Raw genomic sequence first — 24,064 nt, 5'->3', positions numbered from 1 at the left:
GTCAAATATTTCAGAGCCATAAACTATTTTTGGATACCTAATATGTGTTATCTATCTAATACAGACTGGGGTACAAAGACAAATATGGTATTGGGCCAGTTCCTGGAGAGCAAACTCATTATTGGAGGATACAAGTTTCAAATAATTTAGCTCAAGTTATATGGTAATAATGAGAGGGTTGTCTGGGCAGTAGTGGTGGTTGCGGGAAACTCAGCAGTGGAAAACTTGGTTTGACCCAGACGTCTGGGATTCCTGGAAGAGCTATTCTATTCCCAGACCCTAACCTTGGGTTGGATGGGTGACATTACAGGTTTGGGGAACATCACAAAATGAAGGATGGGGGAAATATTGTTTCATGGGAATTTCAAGCAGTTAGGGATCATTAAAAGGTAAAATTGAAGGTAGAAATAAATAAGTAAATAAGGAGTCAGGCTATAGATGAGTAACTGTGTTAACTTTGTAACAATGGAAAGCTGGAAATGGGTTTACATATGGAAACTCCATAGTTAAATTGGATTTTGGATATGTTATTCTGGCTATATGGAGGAAGATTCAAAAGAGGGAAAAATTGAGGTAAGAGCCATTAGGATGCTATTTCAAGGTAGTCAAGGTAAGAAAGAGATGAAGCCTGATTATGCAGTAGTAGTAGGGAGAGGAAAACAGATTATAGAACCATGTAGGAGGAATAATTAGTTAGTAATGAAAAGATGTGGGCGGAAAGGGGGAAAAGAATTTAGAATGACTACAAGATTCATGCTTGTAACTAAGTAGATGATGGCATCACTAATTGAAATTGTAAATGTAAGAGTAGGAGGACCAGGTGAGGGTGGGGTTGGAAGAGTGGGGAAAAGATGAGCTCAGTTGAAACATGCTGAGTTTGAACTGTCTGTATAACATCCGGTTATAAATACTTATATTAGGCAATTCGATATAAAAATCCAAAGCTTATAATCAAGAAATAGAGCCAATAGTATACACACACACACACACGCATGCACAAACATATAAGATTTTATATGGGAATTAGCTCAAGGATTATGGAAGTCAAGGAATCTAATGACCTGCTATCTGCAAGCTGGAGAACCAAGGAAGCCAGAGGTGTGATTCAGGCTGAGTCCCAAGTCCCCAGAACCAGGACATCTATGATGTAAGGCCTCATCTGAGTCTAAAGGTCTAAGAATGGGGATCAGCATTGTGGCGTAGTGGATAAAGCTACTGCATGTGATTCTGGCATCAGTGCCATTTTGTGTCCCAGCTGTTCCACTCCCAATCCAGCTCCCTGTTAATGGTCTGGGAAAAGCAGCAGAAGATGAGCCAAGTGCTTGGGCCCTAGTCATCCACATGGAAGACCAGGATGAAGTTCCTGGCTCCTGGCTTCAGCCTGGCTCAGTGCTGGCTGTTGTGGCTATCTTGGGAGTGAACCAGAAGATGAAAAGTCTCTCTCTCTCTCTCCTCCTCCCTTCTCTCCCTCCCTTCTCTCCCTCCCTCTCTCTCTCTCTCTCTCTCTCTCTGTAACTCTATCAACATAAATAAATAAATTTTCTTAAAAAAAGGTCGAATAATAGTGCAGGGCAGAGCAATGGTGTATGGTCCTGATCTGAGTCCCAGGGCCTGTAGAACCAAGAGCACTGATGTCCAATGGCAGGAGAAGATGGATGTCCGAGCATAGAGAGAACACATTCTCCCTTCCTCTGTCTTTTTGTTTCAGACTCTTCGAAGCTTGGGTGATGCCCACTCATATTGGTGAGGGTAGACCTTCTTTAGTAAGGCTATTGATTCAAAAGCTTCTGTTTTTAAAGAAATATTTATATGTATTTGAAAAACAGAGTGACATAGAGAAAGGGAGAGACAGAGAGAGAAAGAGATCTTCCATCACTGGTGCACTCCTCAAATGGCCACAACAGCTGGGTTTAGGCCAGGTTGACACAGGAGCCTGGAACTACTTTCAAGGTTATTATTGATAAGTAATGACTTGGTCCTGCCATTTTCCCATTAGTATTCCTATTGTTTGCTTTGGCTGTCCTCTGTATTTTTGCTAAGATATTTTCTTTCCTTTTTTTTTTTTTAAGATTTATTTATTTATTTGGAAGGCAGAGTTACAGAGAAGCAGAGGCAGAAAAAGAAAGAGAGAGAGCAAGAGATCTTCCATTTGCTGGTTCACTCCCCAGATGGCTGCAATGGCCAGAGCTATGCTGATCTGAAGCCAAAAGCCAGGAGCCAGGAGTTTCTTCTGGGTCTCCCATGTGGGCGCAGGGGCCCAAGGACTTGGGTTTTATCTTCTACTGGTTTCCCAGACCATAGCAGAGAGCTGGATTGGAAGTGGAGCAGCTGGAACTTGAACTGGTGCCCATATGGGATGCTGACACACAGCACTGGCCCCGCTAAGAGATTTTCTACATTCACATTCTTTCATGGTTATGACTATACTATCTTCCTCTGTTTCTGTGTAGAGTACATCCTTAAGTATCACTTGTAAAGCTGGACAAGGAATGACAAGTTCTTTCAATTTCTGTTTTATTTCACATTCATTTATAAGTGAGAGCTTTGCAGGGTACAGTATTCTGGGTTGGTAATTTTTTATTTTTAGGACTTGGACTATGTCTCTCCATTCTTTCCATTTTTTTTTTTTCTCCATTCTTTCCTAGCTGTAGGGTTTCTGATGAGAAACTATCTGTGAGTCTATTCGGAGATCCTCTGAAAGTAATTTGGTGTTTCTCTTGTTCACATTGTAGAATTTTTTCTTTATGTTTTATTATGTGTTGGGCATTACCTAAAATCTCCTTTACAATATGGCGCCTGACGGATGTTCGAGGGGTGTGTCTGCAGCTGCTGTGGTTAAGCTACATAAAATCAGACCACTGGCAGGGATAGGTCAGTTTTAGTTCTGGACACGTGGTCAGTGCGTGATCCCTATATTTTGCTTAAGATGCTCCTGTGTGTGGTCCACCCGTAACTGCGTGACCTTTTTGCTGATTGGCTCCCCTACTGCGCATGTCTTTCGTAAGCTTTATAAGCCTGCACACTGCTTCAATAAAGTGGTTCCTGCTTCGACAGAACTCGTGGGTGCTTGTGGTGTGTTCATCACCCATCTGCAAGGTGTCTGGTGCGTAAGAAATCTTCCCAGGCAGACGAATCAATTAATTCACAGGCTTTTATTGGGATTCTGCTCCTGGGCAAGGTTCCCTGGTCCCAACAGAGCGGGGGCTGGGGAAGTTGCACGTCAGAGGCTGGGAGGGTTGCTTTTATAGATTCAGGGCATGGGGGTTAAAGGTTGAGGCAGGTCTGATCCTCATTGGTTGACATTTAGGCACCCACGGGGACCTTGACAAAGACTTTTCTTCCCCGGAAATACAGGTAGGGACTTCTCCATTCCAGGAAGTGGAATCCTTCCTCCTTGCGGATCCCAAAGCTACCACCGTTGAGCTTACCTCTCCCGTTCGCCTTGTTGGGGAGTGCTTGCACTGCCCCTGCTGGTCAGAGGCCAGCATCGGGCTTGAGACCCCGACAATTATGAAACTTGATTATAATGTATCACGGTAAAGGTCTTTTCTAGTCATGTCTATTAGGAATTCTATGTGTTTCCTGTACTTGGATGTCCCTATCACTTTCCAAATTAGGGAGGTTTTCTGCTATTATTTCCCTGAATAGGCCTTCTAATCCATTCTCTCTTTCAGTGTCTTCAGCAGCTCCTCAGATAGCTTTGATCATTTGATAGTATCCCACAAATATTAAACACTGTTTTCAATGTCTCCCTTCTTTCTGTAGAATTTCCACTGCAAACTTCTATCTAACTCTCCCTTTGGAATGCAGTTAGTCTGCTTTTCTTCTGTTGTCTTCCCCTGGTCAAAATCAACACACCTTTTCTCTATTCAGCCATCTTAGTCTCCTCAAACAATATGTTCTTGAAGGACCAACTTTTCATTAAAGGAATTAAAGGGGAAATAAAATTTTTTTTGAAGAAACAAAAATTAAAATAACATATCAAAATCTGTGTGATACAACAAAAGCAGTATTAAAAAGGTAGTTTATAACAATAATTAAAATGTTTATGTATTATTGAAAGACATAATTCAATATATCAATTCATTTTTAACCACACAGTTATATATTCTTTATTTTGTTTGTGAAAACATAATCATAACAATAGCTTAATTAAGCACCTGCTATTGGACTCACTTGTGGTAACTCTAATAGTATGTCAAGTCCTCATTCCAGGTATTCTCCTGCCATCTGAAGGCACTGAAAAACCAGCTCACTCAGGTGTAGCGACCAGAAAGCCAGTCTACTCCAGCAGGCCTGATTTATTAGATAAACCCACAGAAAACCAAGATGTTGAATGGTTCACAGATGGCAGTAGTTTCATGAAGGAAGGAGTTAGAAAGGCAGGATATGCCACAGTTGATCTTAAGTGGAAAAAGTTCAGACTTAGCCACCTGACAAAGCACAACAGGCTGAACTTATTGCTTTGACTAGAGCCTTACCATTGGAAAAAAGCTAAAGAGTTCATATTTATACAGACTCCAAGTATGTTTTCCTTGTGTTACATGGGCATGCAGCAATTTGTCCAGAAAGGTGCATACTGACTGCAAAGAACTCTTCCATCAAACATGAGAAAGAAATTTGAGCCCTCTTCTAGGCAGTTTTGGAGCCTCTGGAAGTGACAGTTGTCTACTGCAGAGGACAACAAGAGTGGAATAGCCACATCATCAAAGGAAATGCACTTGTAGATAGAACAGCAAAGAAGGTTGCTACTCAGAAGATGTTAGAAATGGCCGTAATACCTCAGGCAACCGGAAATCCTTTTTTCAACGTGCCTGACATAGAATGGGCCCAGCAATAAGGTTACAGTAAATACCAGTGGGTGGTATACTTAAATCATAAGGTCATGCTCTTAATGGCCTCAATGGAGGCCATTGGAACATTGTTAAAGAAATGCTTAATTATATTCCTGTGGGAAAAGGTGCTGTAATAAAGATAGCCTCCTGTGTATTTAGAGGGGAAGGACTACGTACTGTTTTAAGCTGAGTAACTCAATCATGCCAGCTCTATCTATAGAATATCCCTGGTAGTCACACCAGACTGCCTCCTTTACTACTACAGAGAGAGAAACCTACCCAGGGAAGACTGGCAGGTAGATTTTACTTACATGCCCCTAGCAAATGGTTACAGATGCCTGTTAGTCTTCATTAGTACTTATATAGGATGCATAAAGGTTTTTCCAATCCAAATAGAAAAATCAAAATAAGTTTATGTCCTGTTAAAGGAAATAATTTCACATTTTGTGCTTCCCAAATTACTCCATAGTGATGATAGACCCTCTATTGTTTCTAAAGTAAGCCAGCAGATTACTGTTTTAGGATTTTTTTTTCCATCTCCATGCTGCTATGCCTGTTGGAGACCTTAATCTTCAAGTAAGGTTTAAAAGGATGATCAATTGTATTAAAAGGATTCTGGTTAAAATTTTCCAAGAGACCGCAGATTCATGGCTATTATTATCATGGCTATTGCTTGTTGCCCTCCCTAGGATGAGGGATGACACCTAAGGCTGCCTTAACATTTAGCCCTTTTGGGGCCAGCATTGTGCAGTAGCATTCCAAATCAGAATGCTGGTTTATGACCCAACTGCTCTGCTTATGAGCTATCTCCCTGCTAATATGCCTGAGGCAGCAGAGAATGTCCCAAGTACCTGGATGCCTGCCACCTATGTAGGAAATGAAGATGGAGTTCCTGGCTCCTGGCTTTATACTGGTCCAGCCCTGACTGTTGTGGCCATTTGGGGTATGAAACTGAGGCTGGAAGATGTCTTTCTCTCTTCCTCTCTCACTCTGCCTTTCAAATAATCTTGGTAGGTTATATGTATTCAGAAATATATACATTTCTTTGAAGTTTTCTAATTTGTTAGCATTAATGGTTGGTAGTGAATTTTTATGTCCTTAATGCCTAGTTTGCAACATTTTAAGCTTTCTCTAGGCTGCTCTGCCAAATTCCTCCAACCTTTCTTAGTAAAACAATTCCAAAGTCTCCTCTATATCTTTAGGCATCGTTAATAGTAACAACCCCACTTCTTAGTACAAATCTTTAGAACTGGTCTACTGTATTAACTTTACTGTTACTTTAACTAAAATACCTGAGAGAAACTTCTTGGGAAAGAGTTTACTTCAGTTCAGTTTGGAAGTTACAGTTCAGGATCAGTCAGCCCCATAGTCCAGCATCTGTGGAACTTGTCCATGGTAGGTGTGGTGGAATGATCACATGGTGAGCCAGGAAAAAGAAAGCAGCTAGGAAGAACTTGAATTAAATAATACTCAAGTCTCTCACAAGAGCCACCCTCTGAAGGCAGATCCCCAATGACCTAAATACCTCCCATCAGACCTACCTCTCAGATACCATAATTAGATTGAACATTAATTTAGCAAACATTAGTATTAAGATATCAGGGTTTAGTGGGTTCAAAGATGATGGAATAGCGACAGGGCGGTCTGCTCTAGGCCAGGAGAAAATAGTAGAAAAAAGTGGAGAAAGTGTACTCTTAGGGGAAAGTTGCTGGGAAAACTGCAGTGGGAGATCCTGTGGAAGCAGTACTAGAAAACATTGGGGAAACTCTGCAAGACATTGGCATAGGCAAAGACTTCTTGGAAAAGACCCCAGAGGCACAGACAGTCAAAGGCATAATTGACAAATGGGATTACATCAAACTGAGATGCATCTGTACCACACAAGAAACACTCAGCAAAGTGAAGAGGCAACCCATAGAATGGGAGAAATTATTTGCAAACTATGCAATTGATAAAGGGTTAACATCCAGAATCTATAAAGAGCTCAAGAAACTCAACAACCACAAAACAAAAAATCCAGTTAATATATGGGCAAAGGACCTGAACAGATATTTTGCAAAAGAGGAAATTCAAATAGCCAACAGACACATGAAAAAATGCTCAGAGTCACTAGCTATCGGGGAAATGCAAATCAAAACCACAATGAGGTTCCACCTCACCACAGTCAGAATGGCTTTCATACAAAAATCAACTAACAAAAAATGCTGATGAGGATGTGAGGAAAAGGGTACAATAATCCACTGTTAGTGGGAATGTAAACTGGTACAGCCACTGTGGAAGACAGTATGGAGATACCTCAGAAATCTGAATATAGACCTACCATATTACCCAGCCATCCCATTCCTGGGAATTTTACACAAAGGAAAGGAAATCAGCATATGAAAGAATGATCTTTATCCCAATGTTTATTGCAGCCCGATTCACAGTAGCTATGATATGGAAACAACCCAGATGTGCATCAACTGAAGATTGTATAAAGACATTATAGTATTTATAAACTATGGGATACTACACAGTAGTAAGAAAAAATGAAATCCTGACATTTGCAACTAGAAACCATTATACTTAGTGAAATAAGTCAGTCCCCAAAAGACAACTACTGTATGTTCTCTCTGATTTGTGGTAACTAATAGAGTACCTAAAAGGTAATATGTGATAGTGAAACTGACACTTTATGACGTGATGATTTTGAACAGCTCCTGTTGAGGAATAATGCTTTTTGCTTGTTTTTGTTTTTTTGTTCATACTATTTGTTGAACTCTCTACTTAGTGTAGGGTTAATCTTGCAAGTATGAAGTTAACAAAAAATAGATCTTTGTGAAAATAAGATTGGGAATGGGAGAGGGAGGAGGAAGAAGGGTGAGAGTATGGGCAGGAGGGAGATAGAGTGAGAAAAATCACTATATTCTAAATTTGTTTATGAAACGCATGAACTTTGTATTCTTTAAATACAAGAAAAACTAAAATATATCAGAGCTTAAACACCTGCATGATCTTTAGGGAGACAAGCCCTCCTGAACCCATAACATGGAGCAGCCTAGGTGTACAGGAATCACTGTGCCTTTATAAAACCATAACCAGACTTAATATACCTGTTAGAGTTTTTCTGATTCTGTTGCTTCTAGTATTCTTCCTTTCTGCTTTTTATTTTTATTTATTTATTTATTTCATTTTATTTTTTAATTTATTTGACAGGAAGAGTTATAGACAGTGAGATAGAGAGACAGAGAGAAAGGTCTTCCTTCCATTGGTACACTCCCCAAATGGGCGGTATGGCTGGCGCTGCGCCGATCTGAAGCCAGGAGCCAGGTGCTTCTTCCTGGTCTCCCATGTGGGTGCAGAGGCCCAAGCACTTGGGCCATCCTCCACTGCCCTCCCAGGCCACAGCAGAGAGCTGGACTGGAAGAGGAGCAACCGGGACTAGAACTGGCGCCCATATGGGATGTGGCGCCGCAGGCAGAGGATTAACCAAGTTAGCCATGGCGCTGGCCCCTATTTATTTATTTTAAAGATTTATTTATTTATTTGAAAGTCAGAGTTACCCAGAGAGAGAGTTCTTCCGTCTGTTGGTTCACTCTCCAATTGGCTGTTATAGCCAGAGCTGCACTGATCCGAAGCGAGGAGCCAGGAGCTTCCTCCAGTTCTTCCACGCAGGTACAAGGGCCCAAGGTCTTGGGCCATCTTCTACTGCTTTCCCAGGCCACAGAAAAGAGCTGGATTGGAAATGGAGCAGCTGGTCTATGAACTGATGCCCATATGGGATGCCGGCAGTGCAGGCAGTGGCTTTACCCACTATGCCACAGTGCTGGCCCCCCTTTCTGCCTTTTAGTCTCTCTAGCTCCAAGTCATAAAATACTGAAGGTTCAGTTTACTATTAGGTAATACTATTGGCAATATAATGCATTTAATAAACTATGTATTTACATGTCTTTAAGCCCTTTGTATCACAAGTAGTTGTTCTCTGGTTTGTTTTCAATGTAAAATGTATTCTGAATAGATAATATGGGGTTTCTTTCCAAATTCACTTCAAAAGAATGTTCTCTCTCTCTCTCTCTCTGTGTGTGTGTGTGTGTGTGTGTGTCTGAGTGTCTACTGTCCTGTTGTTCATGCTAAATCCCCCTCATTAATAGGCCAACATATTTTCAGCAGAAGCATCTGTTAGCCCTATGTAGATAATAAAGGAGTCTCACTTGGATGTTTCCTTCTTGGTTCTCTGGCCTATTCCTGGTTTGTCCTTACTCACTACTCTAGTGTTATTCCTAAATCTGTTCATAATATAATCCCATCAACACAACTAATGCTGGAAGCTGGCAGTCTTAAACTGTGCTCAGTATTGCTCACAGACCTCTCAGTAAGAAACACATCTTTCTGCAGATCTTGATGGGGGTAAATAATATCTAGGAATATATCTTCACTTAGTAATATTAAAAATTATTAGGCATCAGTGACATTCCAAGCCTCATGTTAAGTGTAGTTGTCTGCCTATATTTGGGGAGAGGTATGTTCTAAGACCCCCAGTGGGTGCCTGAACCATGAGTAATACTAAACTCTTTTTATGCCATTTTGTCCTATATATACAACTCTATAATAAAGCTTACTTTATAAATTAGGCAGCGAAATTATTTGACAAATATAGCTGGCATCAAAATAGGACAATTATAACAAAATATTGTAAGAAAGGTTATGTGAATGTCATCTCTCTCTCTCAAAATATCGTTTTGAGCTGAAATTACTCTTCTTGTGATGATATAATACAATGCCTGTGTGATGAGATCAGTGACACAGATATTGCAATATAGTTAGGCTACTGTGTAAGACTTACTTGAAGACAAGTACAATAATACCGTGGTAGTCATCCAGTAACTGAAACAGCTACCAAGTGACCAAGAGGTGAATGGTAGAAACAATGTAAATACTTTGGACAAAGAGATGACTGACCTAGGCAGGACTCACAATGTTTTATAACTTAAAACTTATGAATTGTTTATTTCTGGAATCTTCCAATGGATATTTAGGTCTGCAAGTAGCTAAAGCCATGGAAAGTAGAACTGCAGATAAATAGGGTTTACTATACTGTTCCATACAGCTCTTGTAGGAGCAATTATTACTGCTTGTATTTATTTATTTTTCTATCACCTCACCTTTTTCCTCTCACATCCTGGGTTTGTGGTGATTTCTAACAAGCATACCCATTAAATTAAAGGGGAATGAGAAATCCAGAGTCATTATCGGAGGAGGTAGTAATGAGTAGGGAGTCAAGGACAAGCGTCAAGGCTATAAAAGTCCAAAAAAGCCTATGTGGTTGTTTGTCAGGTTTCCTGGCAGTCAAAGCAAGTAAAGTCTATTGATCCTTTTAAAAAGTTTGAAGTATCTAAGGTCCTTAGGGAAAGCAATACTGTTTGTTTTTAGCACTAAGGTTTGAAAAGTATTTTCAATGTGGTACTTGATATAAGGGGCACTTAATAATAAATAATATTCTTCAGTTCCTCTATACAACAAGAGCCAGAATGGCTTTCATATGACTGTTCCTTGTGTCTTTACATAGTAGTGATGCAGTGATGCATTCTTTTTTTTTTTTTAAGATTTATTTATTTATGTGAAAGAGTTACACAGAGAGAGAAAGAGAGGCAGAGAGAGAGAGAGGCCTTCCATCCACTGGTTTACTCCCCAATTGTCCACAATGGCCAGGGCTGCACTGACCCAAAGTCCAGGAGCCAGGAGCTTCCTCTGGGTCTCCCACATGGGTGAAGGAGCCCAAGCACATCGGCCATCTTCCGATGCTTTCCCAGGTCATAGCAGAGAGCTGGATCAGAAGTAGTGTAGCTGGGTCTCAAACAGGCACCCATATGAAATGCCAACACTGCAGGCAATGACTTTTACTTGCTATGCCACAACACTGGCCAAGTGATGCATTCTTAAAGCATATCTCAAAGGACGTGACTATGTAAAGATCCACCTTTGATGAAGTGAAAACTCTAAACCAAATGAATTCTATCTACCTGACGGTCTTGATTATACCTAGGATCAAGGAAAAGAGTTGAATCTATTCAGTTTTTCCCTGTTTTAGTTATTCTAGGGCTTCATCCTGACCTCAATATAGTTGTCTCTTTTTGTTTATTTAATTTGTAGTATTTTACTCCAGGTAGCTGTTAATAAAATCACTACCCTGGGAATGTGATTCTTCCTTATTTTATTTTATTTTTTTCTGGTATCTTTTTGTCCCTGAGATCTATGCAGCTTCTCACTATTCAGCCATCTTAGATCTCCTCTAAATCTTTATTTTTAGCTATTTGTATAAAGATTTAATATCACTAGGGAAGTTTCAAATGGCTCTTGAGACATTTGCATCCCATATTGAAGACCTGGATTAAACTCCAAGCTATCGTCCTAATTCCAGCTCCTTGCTAATGCAGATCCTAGGAGACATCAGTAATGGATCCAGTAGTTGGATCCCTGCCATCCACTTGAGTTATCTAGATTGAGTTTCTGGTTCTTGGTTTTGGACTGACCAAGGGCTGGCCTTTTAGGCATTGAGAAGGTGAACTAGTGGATGAAATTCTCTCATCTATTTATATCACAAACAAAATATATAAGTAAATTTAAAAAATTAACATAAAAAAAGGTTATAAGTGTCAACTGAGTTTTGGATTTGCTGAATTTTAAAATTTTTAAAAAGTTTAAGGGGCTAGCACTGTGGCACAGCAGGTAAAAGCCCTTGCCTGAAGTGCTGGCATCCCATATAGGTGCCTGTTCGCATCCCGGCTGCTCCTCTTCTGATACAACTCTCTGCTAAGGCCTGGGAAAGCAGTAGAATATGGCTCAAGTCCTTGGGCCCCTGCACCCATATGGGAGACCTGGAAGAAGCTCCTGGTTCCTGACTTCAGATTGGCTCAGCTCCAGGCATTTTGGCCATTAGGGGAGTGCACCAGTGGATGGAAGACATCTCTCTGTTTCTATCTCTACCTCTCTTTCTAATTCCATCTTTCAAATAAATACACATAGAGAGAGATATCTTCCATCTGCTGGTTCACTATCCAGATGGCTGCAACAGGGGTCTGAGTCAGGCTTAAGACAGGATCCAGGAGCTTATTCCAGGTCTTCCACATGGTTGCATGAGCCCAAGGACTTGGCTATCTTCCTGTGCTTTCCCAAGCACATTGGCAGGGAGCTGGATTGGAAATGGAGCAGCCAAGACATGAGCTGGTGCCTATATTGGATGTTGGCATTGCAGGCAGTGGTTTAGCCTGCTTTGCCATAGTGCTGGCTCTGAAGTTTATTCTTTGATCATCGTATTTTTCATTTTTAAAATTTATTTATCATTTATAATCTATTTTTATTTTATTTGAAGGGGTAGTGTGTGTATATGTGTTGGGGGGAGAGAAAGGGAAAGAGAAAGAGAGAAGGAGAGAAAGAGAGAGAGAGAAATGTTCCATTCACTCTGCAAATGCCTGCAATAATCAAAAGCTGATCCAGTCTGTAGCCAAGAGATAGGAACTCAATCCAAGTCTCCCATGTGGGTAGCAGGGGCCCAAATACTTGAGGCATCATCCACTGTCTTTCAGGGTGAATATTATCAGGAAGCTGGATTTGGAAGTGGAGTCAGGAATTGAACCAGGCATTTTGACATAGAATGTGGGAGTCTCATGCAATATCTCAACTGCAGCACCAAATGCCCAACTCCAATAATCTCTTATTTAATATAAACATTAAAAGATCTCTCACATGGATATTGACACTTTAGCATAGGATTAATAATGATCAACAGATCTTTAAAACTGAAAGGTATGAATTTATAATAGAGCATTTGGACATCCTTGGTGCCCTGACAAGTGGATTTTTATAAGATTAGCTGCTTCCCTCTCCCTCCAGTCTTGTTCGAAGTCTCTATTTCTTTCTATGAAATCAAGACTTATTCTATCTGAATAAACTAATCAATAAAATACAATTTAGATAATTTAAAACTATCATTTTAACTACCACTTACAGAGAATAGTACATAATTCTTTGAGTAAGAGTTTTAAACAATATGTAAGATGATACCCTTCAAAATGCACATTACTGTCAATATGACACAAAGTAATGTAGATAAACATTGTTAATTGTGAAATCATCAAAACAAAGCTTATTAGTGACATGAAGCAAATCCTTATAATTTTCTGAAGGTGGAAATTGCTAAAGACCCTGAGAATGGATAGAATGAAGACATCTCATTTTCTACATATGAGAAATAAATATTTGGAACCATCTGGAATCTATTTTCTGGATAGAGTACAAGAGCATTTATCTCAGAAATTTATATTTTAAATTCTAGTTCTAACTTTTGCTGGTGAACAATACTAAAGCTTCCCTCCTCCTCATTATATTAAACTATTCCTATACTAAAAACTATAAAGTATTTTTTCTCTTTAAAAATAGCACTTTGACATTTTGAAACAAAATTAGATTTTATCCTCCAAGCTTTAACAATAGTTACCAGAGAATTGAATTCTGTTTGGAGATTAGACTTCTTTATTATCCTTGATCAGACTAGATTGAACACTCTTAACCCATCCACTCTTCTCTGTCTGGCTTATTGTTATGTTTATCTTCCCCCAAAGAAAATGAACTCTTATTCATACTCTAAAACCCAACATGGTGTAGTTTTCAAAGAAGAGTCTTCTTGTCCCCTTCTTGGTTTTACACATATTTCATTAATCTGCTGTGTTATACCTTTGATCTTATATTTATTTCTGTTTTCCTGGCTATGACACTATGTTCCTAAGGGATATTCTCTCCATAGGTAGAGTTTGTTGAAGGGAGATATGAGCTACAACATATTTATTTTTGTCTTTTGGAGTTGAAGTTACACTGTAGCACCAGTGTTGTGGCACGGTAGGTTAAGCTGCCACCTATGATGTCGATATCACATATGAGCACTGATTTGAATCCCAGCTGCTCCACTTCTGATCCAGCTCCCTGATAATGTGCATAGGAAAGCGTCAAAGGATGGCCCAAGTCTCTGGGCTCTTGCACCCATGTGGGAGACATGTAAGAAGCTCCCTGTTCTTGGCTCGTGGTGCAGTCCCAGGTGTTAAGGCCATCTGGGGAGTAAACCAGGGGATGAAAAGTCGTCTTTCTTTCCCTTTATATCTATAACTCTGCCTTTCAAATAAATAATTAAATCTTTTTTTTTTTAAAGTTACACTGAAGTAGAGATCTCCAAAAATGTGCTGCTTCTTTCATTTGCTATATTTGATCTTTTCCAGCTCCACATACCCTAGTTCTGCAGGTGGTTAGAGCATTAGTTGGTGTAGAAAACACTTAACTTGCCTATCAGTGATAACTCAGCCTCTTTTGGTATAATGAAAGTTCCTTGTGATTGATTTAGCCTTTGGCATTATAACAGTCTTCCCATATCCATTATTTTGTTGCTGTGGTCAACAGAGATCTGAAAATATTACTATAGTGCAAGGAGAATTTATGATAGAGAACATTGATATAATTAAATGAAATTGTTATTATTGTTCTGTTTTATTAGTTGTTATCTCTTACTGCACCTAATTTGTAAATGGAACTTTGTCATAGGTATATATGTGTACAAAATTTTTATATTAAGGTTTGATTCCAACTGCAATTTCAGGTATCCACTGGAGGTCTTAGAATATATCCCCATCAGTGAAGGGGGATTATTATAGTCTCCTGGGTGATGGTGAAATAAAATGCCAGTTCAAAGTTAAATCTCCCGAGGCCAGCTCTGTGGCACAGGAGGTTAAAGCCCCAGCCTGCAGTGCCAGCATCCCATATCGGTACCAGTTTGGGTCCTGGCCGCTCCATTTCCGATCCAGCTCCCTGCTGGTGCTCCTGGGAAAGTAGAGGAGAATGGCCCAAGTCCTTGGGCTCATGCACCCATATAGGGGACCTGGAAAAAGCTCCTGGCTCCTTGCTTCAGATTGGTTCAGCTCTGGCCATTGTGGCCATTTGGGGAGTGGACGAGTGGATAGAGTTCCTCTCTCTCTCTCTCTGTCTCTGTCTCTGTCTCTAATTCTCTCTGTAACTCTTCCAAATAAATAAAATAAATCATTTTTTTTAAGTTAAACCTTCCTATCAAGTCTCTTTCTCCCGTCCTCTCATGAGGTGTCTTTTTGTTATGGTTTCTCCCAAGAAGACATGTTTGTTCCAAGAAAAGATTGAACTGTTGAATTCAGTATGGTATAGTCTTTTGGGTTGGGGATGGCTTCTCAACTATGGATTGACAAGCAATCAGCCTCCTCAGTGTCTGATTTTCTTGAGTTGGTGCCCACTGAAATACAGGTAATCCCAGATAGTCTCCTTGAGGTTCCTGCTGGACCTCTGAATGTCTATATATCCTTCTCGTGTGAGTTTTTCAGGGTCTTGTGTTCTGTGGTTTTACTCTCTCAGTACTAAATTCTTCAAATCTCTCAAAATCAAGTATCCTAAGATCCTCATCTTGGACTGTGGAAACTTTAAGGTCTACCCTTATACCCCATGATCCAAGTGTTGCTCATGGGGTGTACGAGTGCTGAAGATCATCTGCTTGTGTTTTATCTTCCATACCCACTTCATGCTGGCTAAGTGGTGGAATGGAGAACAACACTCTGTGTTTTCCCTCAAATAAACTAGGGTCTATTTCAGGGATTCTGACACTTTTTATTCTTTGCTTGACTTTGGGACACTGGATTTCTCAGATATCTAGATTATATTTCTTGTCCTACTGTAATCTCTTCTAAATACTCACTTTTTAACTGAATTATGTGATTTCCCTCTACACTCTACCCTAAACCTTTTAATAAAATTCTGTGGTCCAAGCCAAGTCATTCAGATTTGTCTTCTGATATGAGAATGGAACTTTTACAATTTTGAGACAACCTTTCTGAATCAAAGTAGCCTGGCTTACAGGACTAATGTCCCACTGTGTGCTCAAAATTTATTTTTTGGTAATCAAAAGCTGAATATTATCTATATTATTCCTTCTTGTATTTGTACATTGATGTACAATTAATACAGTTGGTATTATATGAAAGAGACAGTTGAGCTTTTGATTATCAATATCAAAAAATTGACATAGGTTTTTGTTTTACCTGACTTTCTCCTTTTCTGACTATCTATAGACTTCATGGTTCTGCTGTATTTGGACCCATACAATTACACCATATTAACCCTTCATTTTTAATCATACTGATTTTTCTCAGTCCTGCAGAAAAGATAATTCTTTGTCATTCATTTTTTTTTGTGTTTAGAGATAAATTAAAATTTCTAGCTCTAAACAGATAGTGAGGGCTATGTCCCTGAGTTCTGGCCAAGGAATGTGGGTGCAAATTTGTACACTACTTCCACACCTGCCCACTGACATGTCTTTTGTAATCCTCCACACTCTTTCTCAGAGTTCATCAGTTGGCTACAGGAAGAGAATTCACTAACAGAAGGACAAGAGATCCTTGCTGGTTGACAGATTCACTAGATGAACTTGTGAGTTTCATTTATTATGCACCAACATTTAATTGGAATTTCATATCTCCTTATCTGTGGATGTAGTCTTTAAACTGAAGAGCATTTGATGTACCTCTTTGTCACTTACAGACTCATAGACTTTATTATATTGGATTACAGATATCTCAAAACGTTTGTTTAGGTTCATCTCTTTTTTTGTACTGGATTTATTATTGAATTTCTTTTTTTTAACTTTTATTTAATGAATATAAATTTCCAGTGTACAGCTTATGGATTACAATGGCTTCCCCCTCCCATAACTTCCCTCCCACCCGCAACCCTCCCCTCTCCCGCTGCCTCTCCCCTTCTATTTGCATCAAGATTCATTTTCAATTCTCTTTATATACAGAAGATCAATTTAGTATAAAGATTTCAACAGTTTGCACCCACATAGAAACACAAAGTGAAACATACTGTTTGAGTACTAGTTATAGCATTAAATCAAAATGTACAGCACATTAAGGACAGAGATCCCACATGAGGAGCAAGTGCACAGTGGCTCCTGTTGTTGACCCAATAAATTGACACTCTAGTTTATGGCACCAGTAACCACCCTAGGCTGTCGTCATGAGTTGCCAAGGCTATGGAAGCCTTCCAAGTTTGCCGACTCTGATCATATTTAGACAAGTTCATAAAAGACAGAGTGAGGATAGTAACCAATGATCCTAAGAGTGGCATTTACCAGGTTTGAACAATTATACAGCATTAAGTGGGGAAGAGGACCATCAGTACACACAGGTTGGGAGTAGAGCCATTGGTGGTAGAGTAGAGGTTATGATTACAAAGGAATGAGGCCCAAGTGCGCTAGACAGGGTCTAGAACAAAGGACAGAGTCATTATTAGAGGAGCTAAGAAAGGTGCTGTCTAAGCTACAATGAAGTTTTCTGATTGAGGGGCAAACAGAACCTGATAGAAGGGGCTTGATAATAATCTGGTGGGCTTTAGGCCTTGTAAGTTAAGAGGCCCAGACCTATCTATCTCTTCACATGGGGTATATCCTAAGGGAGGTGTGAACCTCCTAGGGGAAGGCACTCTGTTGACTTTCATTACTTGGCTGGCCTGGGAGGAGAGCTGGCCAGGTAAAGGCAGGTGGCATCTCTAACAAGAAATTTACAGTTCTGCCTGCAATGTTGCTGACCCTACTTGACCATCCCCTCAGCTGCAGTGGTCACTTTGGAAGCTGGGCTGAGTGAAGGGCTTTTCAGCTTGGAGCCAATAAGATCTGTGGCTCTGACCTGGGCATCCTTCGACTCCAGGGCAGGTCCATTTCCAGTGATCCAACTCTTGGCAGAGCTGCCAGGGCTCTTCACAAGCTGACTTCTGCTGAAGCCCAGGCTTACCACATTGAAAGCCACTGCAGTGGACTGGCCTGTTGGGTCTCCTTGAGGGCAGATCACTGTACAGATCAGCCATTAATAGGCCTGCCACCCATTGCTTCTGATGCCTAGCTTTCTTTTCCTCCTGGTTTGTGTTAAAGCAGACCAGAGGATGCCAGTCAAGGGAGTGCCCGTGTCCCATCTTTAATCTTCGGTGGCCTGAACTACAAGTCTATAGTCACAGGCATGTTCTGTAGTAGTTTTTCTAAGGTAGACAATGCCCATGAGGAAAATTATATTCTCACTTAAAAACTTTCTTTCCCTTTGGTCTGAAAGGGAGGTTTTTTTCTACTTACTGTTTACTTCACTGATGGTGAAGAGAATCTAGCTATGAGATTATTATCTAAGCTCTTATTTTGGCTATGCTATTACAGAAAAATGTTAGCCATCTCTTTTATAAGGTCTAAAGATTAAATTGTGTGTCCTACAGATTCCTTCATAATAGAATTAGTTTCCTACCTTGAAGAGAATAGAGAAATGAAAGAACAAGTTGGGCTTAGAATAGAGAAATGAGGGAGCAAGTCCTAGATCGCTTGCTGACAATAGCAATATCACACGAATACTTAGCAAACAGTTTCAACCATTAGATAACAACTTAAGAAAACATTTACCAGAAGGTCCAATGCCTTCTATAAATTTTAAGAATCATGTATTTGAAAACACCTCTTAAATATCTAAGATGGTGTAGTTTGTTTAACCAGTAAACTTAAGCACAACCATCTAAAATGTTTTTAGTTTCTTTCTACCAACAAGTTTAAAACATATGATACACAGATTCAGGTGACACAAATTAAAATGTATCTTTGATTGATTTTAGCAGCTTAAATTTATGGACAATCTTATCTATAAGTCATTTAAAATAAAACTCTTAATAAAATTTCCCCATGTGGACATACAATATGTACACACATATAACATAGCATAGTAGACCAATATAGCAATTTTAATAATAGCTTTTAAAATCTTTAACTCTTTTTGTAGATTGCCAATTGATTTGAATTGCTTTTTGTTTTTAGTAACCTCAGTGAACCATACTTTCTCTCAGCTGGTAGTGTTAATACATTATTGGCTTCATCTGTTTACAGAGCTATCCCAAAGTACTGAATACAATAGAAGTGGCTGGAAGAAGTCCATAGGAACCTATAGGAGGACAGCTACACACAGAACCAAAAACGCTTTAGTTTTATGAGCAGCAAATCATATAAAACTGTGGATGACAAAAGACTTTAAGTTGCCATGTTTAAAATTATAAACTCATCAACCAACAAGAGGCACTTGCTTACTTCACATTATTTTTGAAAGCAGCTGTAGGATTTTACAAGTGTTTAACCCTTTAGGCCTCTGGGGCTTTCTCATTAAGATAACTATCATGTCTAGTAACACAAGATCATTAGACTTTTTAATTCTCAAACATTTGTATTAATAGCATTTTCCATTATAGAAACTTAAAGTCTGGTACCACATCACATCTTGACAGTCCTTCTAATATAATCCAAATAGCCTGATTAGTTGGTGTCTCTATAAGATGAGAGACTTAGGTCCTTCGATTTTTTCAGTTGGGCCCAAACTGGAAAAACCAAAGTCCAGGATTTACTGGAAATTTTAGAGACTAGATTGTTTGAAACTGATTTTTTGAATGCCTGTCAAGAATGCCAAGAAGGCTCAAAATCCAAAAATCTGGTTGAAATAATATTCCTTAAAATCATGACACAACATAGACCAAATTTGATCATTGTTACAAGGTGATTATTCAAATCTTTGAAAATAAGCACATATTTAAATAACCCATAGCTCTTAATAAAAATGCAGCTGTTTTTGAACAATTAGAATTTAACAGACATCAAGAGAACATAATAGATTACTTTAACGCATTGCTTTAACAGAGCATCAGAGTTTAATTCTATGTCAAAGAGAAATTGAGCTTCCTGTGATCTTTTGCTGTGAGGTTTCGTTCCTTTACCTTCTTTCATATTGGTGACCATGTTTCTGTGTTTCTGTGTGTAACACATCTTTAAGCATCTTTTGCAGGGCAGGATGAGTGGCAACAAATTCTTTCAGTTTCTGTTTGCTATGAAAAGTCTTAATTTCACCTTCATTCACAAATGAGAGCTTTGCAGGATATAATATTCTGGGCTGGCAGTTTTTCTCTCTTAGTACCTGGGCTATGTCTCGCCATTCCCTTCTAGCTTGTAGGGTTTCTGATGAGAAGTCTGCTGTGAGTCTAATTGGAGATCCTCTAAGAGTAATCTGACGTTTCTCTCTTGCATCTTTTAGGATCTTTTCATTATGTTTCACTGTGGTGAGTTTGATTACAACATGTCGTGGTGAAGATCTCTTTTGGTCATGTTTATTAGGGGTTCTATAAGCTTCCTGTACTAAGATGCCTCTGTCCTTCTCCAAACCTGGGAAATTTTCTGCTAGTATCTCACTGAAAATGCCTTCTAATCCTTTTTCCCTCTCCATGCCTTCCGGAACTCCTAGAACCCGAATGTTGGGTTTTTTAATAGTATCCTGTAGATTCCCGACAATATTTTTTAGATTTCTAATTTCTTCTTCTTTTCTTTGGTTTGCCTGTTTCCTTTCCTGTTCTCTGTCTTCTAAGTCTGATATTCTCTCTTCTGCTTCAGCCATTCTGTTTTTAAGGCTCTCTAATGTGTTTGTCATTTGCTCTATTGAATTCTTCATTTCATTATGATTTCTCGTCACTATCACAGTTTCTTGTTCTACTAGTTGTTTCATTTCATTTTGATTCCTCCTTAATATTTCATTTTCGCGAGAGAGATTTTCTATCTTGTCCATTAAGGATTTCTGTAGTTCAAGAATTTGTTTTTGAGAACTTCTTAATGTTCTTATTAATTTTTTGAGATCCGCTTCTTGCATTGCTTCTATCTCATCATCTTCATAATCTTGAATTGGGGTGTCTTTTTCATTGGGGGCATCATAGTGTCTTCCATGTTCTTGTTACCTCGGTTTTTGCATTTGTTGTATGGCATGTTGGAGATATTTGGTTTCTTCACTGTGGTGTTTTTTCTTGTTACACTATGGCTCTATATTAAGTGGACTGTCTGCTTTCGGTGGAGCCTTAGAGGCTTGAGATAAGTGTGGCCTGAGAGCTGTGTTTGGTTCCTCAGGGTTGAGGGTGTGTCAAAGATGACACTCCCAGGTTAGGTGCGGTAAATCTCTCTCTCTTTCTTTCTTTTTCTGATTCAAAAGGGAAGTAATTCCGCACAGCTGAACGTAATTGGAGGTAGTTAGCAGGCGAATGATATACGCACAGGAGCCAGAGATCGGAAGCTCTTTCCCAAGGACCACACAGGGAATCTGTGCTGCCCTCAGTGTGGGCTCCAATTCTCCAGCAGTCTCCCACTGGGTTGCCAAGTTAGATGCTAATCTCCTGTCATTTCACCCCTCCCCCCAGAGTCAGGTTTTTCTGTTAGGCTCAGGGCCGGTGCAGACCTGAGGTCGCCCTGCTTATGACGTATGTCCAAAATGGCGCCTGCTCTTTGTCTTGCTCGCCTTTGAGAGGTGAGCAGAGAGAGAGAAACTCGTGTCCGTATTGGTCACTTTTTTTTTCCTCTCTCTCTTCTAGTTAGCCTGGTGAACTTTTCCCCATGGAGTTTCAAGCCTCATTCCCTCTAGTCTCCTCTTTCTGCTTGCCCGCTGGTGTCTCAGGCTATTGAGGTTCAGCTCACCTCGCGTTCCAGCGCTGGTGCGTTGAGTCTGCCGCTGGTGTCCCGAACTTGGGCTCCCACGCTCTCCACGCAGGTCCACTGTGAATCACTAGTTCCAGAAGAGTTTCCTCTGCTGTTTCTTCCCCTACTCTTCCTTGACCCTGCAGTATCTCCACTTTTATTAACCTGTCTCTCCTCCGGACTAATAGTGTGCTCCCTTCCTATTCCGCCATCTTGCCACTCTCTCAGCAGGGAATATTTTCTTTTGTCTATTATTGAATTTCTACTGGAACTTCTTAGCCAATGTATTGAAAACAAATATATATATATCCAAATTTTAAAAATATAATTATATTTTAATGTATTTTGTCTGTTTTTTTCTTTATTTTTCCTCTAAATTTTGGTCCTTTGTTCTATTTTTTGACATTTATTAATTTTTGATTAACCACTGAATGTTATAATAGTGTTTTCAAAAATTAAATGTTAAAAGGAAAATAATTTTGGAGAGGTGCTGACTAGAACCTATATCTCAGATACTTCATACTGTTTAGCCACTTGGCTCTAACAGTGTTGCTTGGTTTGGCTTCATTAAGAAAATTAAACTCTATGGAAAATAAATGTTTAGCATTTACTTGCTTCTGTCATTCTAGGTGCATGGGGAAGCATTCCATTTATTTTACATGTAGTTGTTGTCTTATTGCATTGGTTGAATTATTTCTCAGAACTCTGGTTAAGGAAGCCTACACTAGAAAATCGTAAAATTTTCAGAGGCAGAATAGCTTCAGTCTGTCTGATCACAGTAAAGGGAGTGACTAGTCAGAAAGTCACTGTCATAAGGCACCTGGGAGAATCAATAAAAACGGAGTACATTTTGCTATTTATGTTGATGGAAAGTCAACATTCGGTGGGCCCTTGTTGGGCCATCAATATTTTCTAGAAAATTGTGGCTTTGTCAGGTCAGGAAGTTGGTCTAGATCTACTGAAGAAACATAAACTGAAAAAGGTGACAGATTTTCAGCTATAGACACTTTAATGACTCCGAGACTATCTGGGATTGATGCCTTCAAAAAAGCTTAGAGAAGTATTATCAAACTCTTTCATAATAATTTCTATTGTTAGTTTTCTGTAAAAACTGTAAAGATTGGTTAGTGGGATTGCTTACATGCCATTGCTTAATCCTTTGGGAAATAAATGAATGTTGCATCAGTCCTTGCACTTCTACCATTAAAACTCTGGCTGTAAAAGCGTAGAGTCTGCTGAATGGTAGATAGCAAACTAAAAACGGTGAATAACATTTGTTAATCTTAAAGATCATTTAGCTTTACATCATTTGCTTTTCCACTTCTGCTGAAAATATCTAAACATTTTCCAGAAGCTCTGAATATAAAAACTATAAGAATTCATAGTAGGCTGAGTTGTTTACTGAGACACTCAGGATCAGCAGGTGTTTTGGGAATATGTGGCATCAAAAGCCATTTTTCTCTCAGCTAAAACAATCTTTCACAGGCAGGTACAAAATGATATCAAGATTCAGACAGGAAAAATTATGAAGCAGTCTGTTATTTTTCACCCCATCACTCTGTTTTTTCTCATTTTTATTCATTTTATTTGAAAGGCAGAGATACACACACACGCACACAGACACAGAGGGAGAGAGAGAGAGAGAAAGAGAGAGAGAGGGCTCTCATCCACTGATTTCAGTCCCTAAATGCCTGCAACATCTGGGCCTAAACCAGGCCAAAGCCAGGAGCTGAGGACACAGTCCAAGTCTCCCATATGGGAGAAAGAGACTGAAATACTTGAGCCATCACCAGTGGCCTTCCTGGATATGCATTACAATGAAACTGAAATTAGGAGCAGAGCAGGACTTGAAGCCAGGCATTCTGATATGAGATATGAGCATCTTAGTAGATGTCTTAATTGCTGCACCGATTCTCACCCTCATTTTAAAATCATTTTAAACATTTTTCTCTTTCTAAAATATTTATTTTACTTATTTGAATGGCAGGGTTATGGAGAGAGAAGGAGACAGACACACACACACAGAGAGAGAGAGAGAGAGAGAGATTGATCCTTTCTCCATTGGTTCACTCACCGAATGGCTAGAATGGCCAGGGATGGACTAGGCCAAAGCTAGAAGCCTGGGATTCCATCAAGGTCTCCCACATGGGTATTAGGGGTCCAAATACTTGCTGCCCTCTACTACTTTCCCAGGCACATTAACAGGGAGCTGGATCGGACTTGAACTGGCACCCATGTGGGATGCTGGCATTAAAAGCGGTGGCTTAACCTGATGAGCCACAACACAGGCCCTAAAGCATTTTCTCTTTTTGCTTCTTTGTGGTAGCATATTTGTTATGCAATTAGTCAGAAGTTCTCTGTTCCCTTTCCTATCAGAATTGCAGGCAGCATCACTCAATTTAGCACTTAATTCTCTGCCATTTTGTTTGCCATCATTTATTATGTTTATCTTACATCTTCCCTAAATGATAGGCTCTTTGTATATGTAAGAATGTGGTTAGTTTTTTGTAAGTGGGCCACCACATGTCCATATATTATTACGTAGTGTCTGTGATGGTGCTTCTGAGTGAGATTAACATTTGAATCGGTAAACTGAGTAAATATGATTGCCCCTCCTAATGTGACTAGACCTCATTCAATCAATAAATTACACACACACACAGAAAAACAGAAA

This window comes from Lepus europaeus, chromosome 2 (assembly GCF_033115175.1).
Source record: "Lepus europaeus isolate LE1 chromosome 2, mLepTim1.pri, whole genome shotgun sequence".
NCBI classification, from domain to species: Eukaryota; Metazoa; Chordata; class Mammalia; order Lagomorpha; family Leporidae; genus Lepus; species Lepus europaeus.
Note: the sequence above shows the minus strand (reverse complement) of the source record.